The 6,834-nt window shown below is 35.6% G+C and overlaps 1 long non-coding RNA gene across 2 annotated transcripts; it reads left to right on the plus strand.

The window, feature by feature from the left end:
• Positions 1-2,026: 2,026 nt before the first annotated feature.
• On the plus strand, positions 2,027-5,760 carry LOC137149374 (uncharacterized). 2 transcript variants are annotated; one of them, XR_010918765.1, is made up of 3 exons: positions 2,027-2,112; positions 4,196-4,250; positions 5,035-5,760. It is a non-coding gene; the product is annotated as an uncharacterized lncRNA (long non-coding RNA). The 2 variants fall into 2 exon arrangements; XR_010918766.1 differs by having other exon boundaries at positions 2,090-2,209.
• The last annotated feature ends 1,074 nt before the right edge of the window (positions 5,761-6,834 follow it).

The following is a 6,834-nucleotide window of genomic DNA, read 5'->3' on the forward strand; positions in this document are numbered from 1 at the left end:
GAATATATTACCTTTGATGAGTGCCTTGGAGACAGGATAGGTAGAAGATCTGTAACAGAGTAAGGAGAAGATGGAAAGATATTGGGAGGAGAAATCAGAAGATCTGTTTTGGAATGACTAAGTATGAGAAAGCAGTGGGACATCCGGAGATTTGAGAGAGGACAGCTGGAGATGTAAGACTAAATAGAAAAGGACAGGTCAGGAGTCAAAAGATAGAGATTCCACCTGAAGCCACGGGAGAAAATAAGTTTCCATAAAGATATTATATGGGAGGGAAGAGGAAGGAACTAGGTACAAAACACTGAGTGACCTCAATAGAGGGAAGGCAAAGAACCATCAGATAAAATACTAACGGAGCAGTTGGTGAGGTAGGAGAACCAGGAGAACACTGAAGCCTGGAGGACGTGAAAGAAAAGAAAGAGGAAGGGAAAAGAGTGACCAACTATGTCCAATGCAGCAGAAAGCAAGAAGAACAGGAATTGAGACATGCTGTTTAGAGTATTAGATATTTCAATATAATCTTGCAAATATTCCTTCATTGATTATTGATAAACTCACATACCACATGAACAGCATTCCTTTGCAGAAACACCTACTATAATGAGCATAATGCTAAGTAATCCAGTGTCTTCCTCCAAGGGAATATTTACACCAATTAAATTCACCTGTTTTTTTAGTCAATACATTTACACAATGACATAGTATAAGAAATTCTACATTTTTAGCCACAGCTAGGTTACTTGAAGAGTCTTATGCTGTCTGTATAGAACAAAATCTAAAAAATAAAAAAGCTGTTACAGAAAGATGAACTGAATGGATCTGTTGCGAAGACTGGGAAGGAAATTTTTTTGCAGGTTGTTCAGTTTAAAAGAACTATGTTCACTGCTTGACTTTTGCATATTCAAGAAAGCCATAGCGATGAAATATTATTAAACAGCTTTCGAAACAGAGCCCTTAATTTTATTTAGAATGATTGAGAAAAGAATTATGTATACTTTTACTTAGGGCTCAGCTTTATAAAGAAAGACAGTAGTGTGAACTTTTCAAATTGCACAAGTAATGGAAAGCTATTAGTGTGTGTAAGGAGAGAATAAAATAAGCTTATTAATTAAACAATATTTTTAAGGCAGCAAGAGGAGTATGTCTGTGAAAACTGGCCTTATGGGAGGATTAAACTGGTTTAGAATGAACAGGGGTATAGCATTTTTAAACATAATCCTGAAATAGAGCTAATTCAAAGTTTTATGTGAACCTCTGATTAAATGTGTCAAGGTTGAAACTCTGTGATATTACTGTGTTCACCTCAATTTATATTTTATTAGCTTTGATCCTATATTTAAAAAGGCATTTTATGTCTATAGTATTATATGTACAATCACATTAAAGAACTTAGGCTAGAGGAAGCCTGCAGAATTATTTTGATCAAATAACAGGTTTTATAGAGTTATTAAAGGTAGAGAAAATTTTTAAAAGAAAAAATAAAAGCAGATCGTATAGATACAAATGTGATGATGCGGTGTTAGAGTATCCCTAAATATCTATTTTAGCACCAGATATTTGTTTCACTTATTGAAAAGGTAAGGAAGTGGGAAGATGTATGGGGAGGTGATGATGTAGAAGGTGACTTCCCAGTCTTAGAAAGACATTGTGGGAGATATTGAAAAATGTAAATAAAATCATCATTACAAGTTGAATTTTTGATGGGTGTAAGCCACAAAATTTGGATCTGGAGTTTGAAACTCTGCCAGTCAAATCAATAAATAAAAGATCAGAGAGCTTTAAATCTAGAATTTTGGTTTATTGTAAAAATGAGTAGGCTATCACAAAATATTGATCTGTAACAGAATTTGGATTCTGGACCAACTCCCATTCAAATATATCAATGATGTTTCTATTACCTTGTGGGTGTGACAGGGTGGCAGTGGTTAGGAATACAGGGCTCATCTGATCAGTCACCCTAGTCACAGGTGATAAAACCCTGCATTAAGATTCACTGTAATTACTAATGAAAGGTGCTAGCAGGTAGGTCCAATTAAGTCCAACAATGATATAAGAGGTGGAAGCAAGGTTGAGGGCTTCTAGGCAAATGCAAAGTTTAGGCTGATGTTGCAGGTATTAGAGCATCAATAAAGCACTTCTTGTCTCTAGGACATAATTTGGACACTAGCTCAAGAAGATTACTATGACTGTGGGTCTTGGTCTGCTAGTAGTAGGTTTTCATGTTTATTGTTTCTTAATGACTCCAAATCAAATGTGTTTTGTTTAACATGCTAAAATGTCTTTTGCTCTAACTGCAAGTCCTACAGTCTCATTCTGGGATTTGAAAGTTATACCAGTTTCTTCCTTTCTTTCAACACAGGGAGTTTATTTATGTTTACTTAGTCAGTTACAACTTTGCTTTCAAAACCTACTTCTAGTGAAGTCTGGACAAACTTGCACTAGTGCAACTGACTTGAAAATTTAAGGAACAAGATTGTTAATGCACTGAAAAGCTTAGGAACCAGCTCACTCTCTCATAGCTGTATTTGACCCTGCAGACCTAATAGGAATAAAAAGCAGTAAAAGTTTTAGTTGCTGAAATAAGAGGCTAGAACTTTGACTATATGCAAGGGACAGATTTATTTGAAATATGGTACCATTTTGACAGTCATTTTCTAAGGCAGAACTTGGTTTTAAGTAGTTTATAAATAGGAATGTAATCTATGTCCATTTCATATAGGTAAGTGCACAGTCATACAGAATTATACAGGATCTTACATTCCTATTTTAACGTTTAGTGCTTTCAGTTCATGCTACTTACAGAATAATAAGCATCACAGAGCATACTACAATTCTCACGGAATAAACTATATAAGCTTAAAAGAAGGGCATTTAAAAGTAATTACCTCCTATAGACCAGCTAGGCTATTACCAAGGGGCTCATAACCTATGAGGCTTCATAATTCTCCACTGCCTTTTGGTGTTCTATGGAGTGAAAACAATGTAGATCTTTTCAAAACACCATACCACAGCTATTTGTTTCTTCTACCTACAATAAGTAAGAGTCAAATCAATGTACAAAAGTGTGTGTTCTTCAAATATTTAATTTGGTTTTTTTGGTGAAATCAGGTTTTTTTGGTGAAATAGATCAGGTTTTTTTGGTGAAAAATATCAACATAAACACTTTTTTATTAGTCTTTTATTTAACTTTCAGTTTCCCTACTTACAAAAGGGATATAGCTGACTTAAATGGAATAAATATCTTGCAAAATATTAAATTTTAGGAATTATATTGGTAGCTTCAGGGCAGTCTGCTAAATTTATTTGTACAAGCAGAAAAAATATCAGAATAAAAAAATCACTTTCACCTGGCTCCCACTTTGGTTTAGTGCTTTTTCCATTGATGTTCTCCCTGGTCTGAATCCTGCGGACACTTAAGCATGTGCTTAACTTTATTTCCATAAGTACTCCATTGAAGTCAATGTCCTACTCACGTGGATAAAGTTATTCAAGTACGTCCGTGTTGGGATCAAAACTAATATTCATTAAAGCTTTTGTTCAGCAAGGTACTTAAAAGCCCTTCTGACTTAAAGTACATTAGTCATCCCTTTGACTAATAAGAATACTCACATGCTTAAATGCCTTGCTTTATTAGGCCCTGATATCTCTGTAAATTATTACAGCAGCATTGCTTGCTCCCCACCCATCAGCATCAGTGGTGTAATCTTTGTGTGAGCTGTTTGTTCCATTATCATTTTTTCATTAATGTCTTAGGGAGTAGTCTCTTAGTTTTTAGCAAAGTGATACTCATTTTACAGAGTATATTACCAATAGAAAGTCATCTGTTTTGATTTGCATTGAAGTAATGGTATATACAAAAGGTTCTGCAGTCTAGTAGTGCGATACACTTTTCAAATACAAATACTGTTGGCCTGATCTTCAGAGGCAGGAAAAAATGCAAAATAAAGAAAAAAACAAATCAGATAGAAAAGTACTGGGGGATATGAGAGAGAAAAAAAGACTATTATGAAATCTTAAGTCTTTTATTTCTTATTTGCTCTTCAAACATGGTGCAGGTAACTAGTAAACAAAATTATCACCCCTAGAAAAACTGGTATCCTAAATGAAATGATCTGAAGGTATGTGTTTAGTTTCCACTAAACTGTTCATCACAAAATCCACTGACACAATTGACACTAACTGGTAACTTTTTTAGCAGGAACAGCTCCAGGGCAGTCTGAAGAAGCTTCCTGATGCTCCTGATTTGTAAGGTAAATACAACACATCAGTCTCCCAAGCTGTTAAATTGGACCTTTTCACTTGAATTACGTTTATGCACAATCCCCATTTTGGATTTTCTACTGCTTTTTATTGATCCTTGAGAGAGTGATTTAGTTAGTAGCTGCTATGTGGAAGGGCTGGAGGGTAGAAAATGTTATAAATCAATTTTATATACCATTCCTTTGTGTATTTGAAGGGTTTAGCCAAATCTTCTACAGAATGTGCTCAGGACACAGGTCTTATATGCTCATACTGTAATTCAGAGAAATCAAAACTAACTTTGTATGGAACAACATCATGCACTGCTCTTCAGGAGGATTATTTCCATGCCAAATTGCAAGTTTCAGTTCAAAAGGCAAATGTTTCACAAAGTTCTTATTGTCTGAAAATGATTTAAGTGCTATAGTTTTAATAGTACTTAAACTTGTAAAGGTAGGCAAGTGTAAATGGGGAAACTGAGATAAACAGAATTTAAGGGTTTGATCCAGCTCCTATTAAAGTCAGTGTAAAGGTGTCCACTGACTTCAATGGGAGTGGGATCAGGCCCTGAGTAAATTATGAAAATGGATTGAATTAAGGTTTTCTGGAGCCCTACGATGATTGATTCTACCTCATGCTCCTGTATCTTTACACTATATGTACACCTAATTGCTCCTTCTATTCTGTCTCATATGACTTTCTTGCTTGTTGAACATATTTCCCTAGCCTTTCCACCCACCAACTTAATCTGAACCTAAACAGCTTCTTCTTTTCTGACCACTTATGTCTCCCCAGCCACAGCTGTGATCACCTTGACTATGATATCATGTAGGGCAGTCAAGTTGTTACCTAGGAATATATCTTTGTGAACAGCAGTGGGCAACTTGAAGCTGTGCAGTTGATGAACTATTAGCCAACATATTGGCTTCCTTGTGGCAGTAGGTAACGTGGAGCTCTATCGTGCCCCAACAATCTCCCAGTAGTAGAAGCCCTCCGTGACGGATGCCACTCACACTAGTTTAATAAATGTGTTTTTATTTGAATACACTATTCACTGATGTTAACTCTCTTACAAACAAAGGGTGGATAATTGTATATTTCCTTTCTTCCTTGTGTTATAGGCAATGGGTCTGAATTAACACTGCTGATAGGACTATAATTGACTAATCTCCTGGTTTTGTTTTAACTCTGAAGCCTTAATATTATATTAAAATAGTTGCTTACATTCTGTTAGGGCTTGTCTATGCACAGAAGTTGTTTAACTAAACAAGTTATTAAAACTATTAAAAACTAACAAGTAACTGGCTTATATTGTTTTAGCTGCCTGGGTAAACTAACACCAGGTTTGAATTGAATTAAGAGTGTTGATAGGTGGTTATTACTGGCTTAACTAAAAAAACCTTTAGTTAAACTGGTACAACTTTGTATGTAGACCAAGATTTACGAGTTTGTAAATGCTTTTAGATCATCATATCAACAACTTTGTTAGCACTAAGTATTATTTTAATTTATTTTATATTTGTGTGTGTGTAAATGTGAGTGTAGTAAATTCATTATTACAGTGAGAAAAGTGCAAATGCAAAACAGAACAGAGAAAACAAAACTGATGCTTTATGGGATCTTTGATTCTCACACACAGTTAAAAATGACAATGCTTAAATCTAATTCAGAAATATATTTGTATGGTCTTGTGTTGTCAATAAGTCTTACATAATTTTATTACTTAGTGGTGATCCTGGCTGTCATTGCTGATAGTGCAGAGTTGATGGTTGTATTGAATTATATGGACTGGGGTCTTGATTAGCACAGTGAAGCAGCAATTCAAGAGAAATACCATGTGCACTCAAGTTCTGGCTTCTGTCAAATAAGTTATACAATCATTTTGGACACAGCCTGTGTTCTACAGAAAAAAGATTAGGCTCAGGGAAGAGCTGACATGTGAAAAACAAGTAATGAAACAAAATGGAAAAAAATAAAACCAGCTCAAGAACAGAAGATAAAATGTGGTGGCTTTACTTTTTATCCAGACAACTGCCCTTTGACTTTGTGTTGCTGGATTTTGAAGATGACAATTAATAAATATAATTGAATGTAACTAATCTTAGTTATTGTTAAACTTAGCTGGTGAAGCCATTTGAGACACAGGAACTTTGAAAGGGTTGCTCGTCTCAAATTTTGGAGCTAGCCAAAAACCAGAATGATCCCAAGGGACTGCTCTAATTTATGTATTGGGGCAGCACCACTCTATGGGCCATTGCTGAAGCCCAGAATAGCCAAAGAACTCTGGCCACACTGCCTCTAGCCCCTGAAAATCCTTTCCTGCACATGGCCCTACAATGCCCTTCCAAAAAGAGTTGAGTTGGAGAAGATGACATTGGGCAGTTGCACGGGCCTATCATCACCAGAGAATCCTCTGTACACACTGGGTTACACCGTGAGGAGAACCTGCAAGCACAGAATAAAGGCTTGTAGGTCTGAGTTAGAACCCCAAACCAGGGCTTTGTTGCCTTTCTACTACTTACTAACTGTTGTGATGTTCCTGATTATATCAGAAATTCATTGATTATATACAGTTCCCCATTTTTTAACAAAAAG

This window comes from Emydura macquarii, unplaced genomic scaffold (genome assembly GCF_026122565.2).
Source record: "Emydura macquarii macquarii isolate MOO-44397 ecotype Brisbane River unplaced genomic scaffold, CSIRO-AGI_Emac_v2 contig_75, whole genome shotgun sequence".
In the NCBI taxonomy this organism is placed as follows: Eukaryota; Metazoa; Chordata; order Testudines; family Chelidae; genus Emydura; species Emydura macquarii.